We start from the raw sequence: 956 nt of genomic DNA, 5'->3' as shown, positions 1-956 counted from the left end.
TATACCCCGCCCTTCACTACCCGAAGGAGTCCAAAGAGCAGTTTACAATCCCCTTCCCCTACCCGCAACGGACACCCTGTGAGGTAGGTGGGGCTGAGAGAGCTCTGAGAGAAACTGCTCTTGAGAGAACAGATGAAGTAATAGAGAAACTTATGGGAGTAGCTGAAATGGATAAATTGAGTTTAATGCTACAAGGGAAAAGCGAAGAAATCTTTGTAAAACGATGGTCGGGAATGTACAAATGGTTAGCAAACAGATAACCAACTCTAAGATATGTACACAAAAATGAACAAATGATCATGTATGAAAACCCAATAAATATAATTTTTTAAAAAGAGAGAGAGAACAGCTCCAAGAAAACTTGTGACTGACCCAAGGTCACCCAGCTGGCTGCATGTGGAAGGGGAGTGGGGAATCAAACCTGGCTGTCCCAGATTAGAGTCCCCTCTCCTAACCACGACACCAAACTGGCTCTCCGACACCTGTGATCTCCTGTCCCCTTTCTCCCACTGAGGCAAACGTCAGTGTGTCACGGGGAGGGGAGTTCTCTCAAGAAACCTGCGGGGGTGTCTGTGTGGGTGTAGCCCCTCCCTTCCCCCACGGTCCCCCCCAACCCCCCCCTTAGGCCAGCCTACAGCGCCTCTGCCCCAGAAAGAGCGATTTGGCTGTTTGTGGGGTGGGGCCCGTCCGAGGCACCCGGGGGTCCAAACAGGGGTGGATTCAAGCTCACGGGTGCCCAAAGCACTGACCCATCTTGGTGCCCCCCCTCCTTCCCACACTGACCTCCAGTCCGTTTCAGTGGTTGACCTGTCTGACCAGATAGACAATGCAGGTTGCAGCAATACAAACATTTATTCAGAGGAGAACACCATAGAGCTTTTCACCCTTTCCCCAACTTTGTGGTGCCCCCCTTGGCCCCGGTGCCCTAAACAGGTGCCTAGTCCACTTCATGGTTA

This window comes from Gekko japonicus, unplaced genomic scaffold (genome assembly GCF_001447785.1).
Source record: "Gekko japonicus isolate JY-2015 unplaced genomic scaffold, Gekko_japonicus_V1.1 scaffold4254, whole genome shotgun sequence".
Classification (NCBI taxonomy): domain Eukaryota; kingdom Metazoa; phylum Chordata; class Lepidosauria; order Squamata; family Gekkonidae; genus Gekko; species Gekko japonicus.
Note: the sequence above shows the minus strand (reverse complement) of the source record.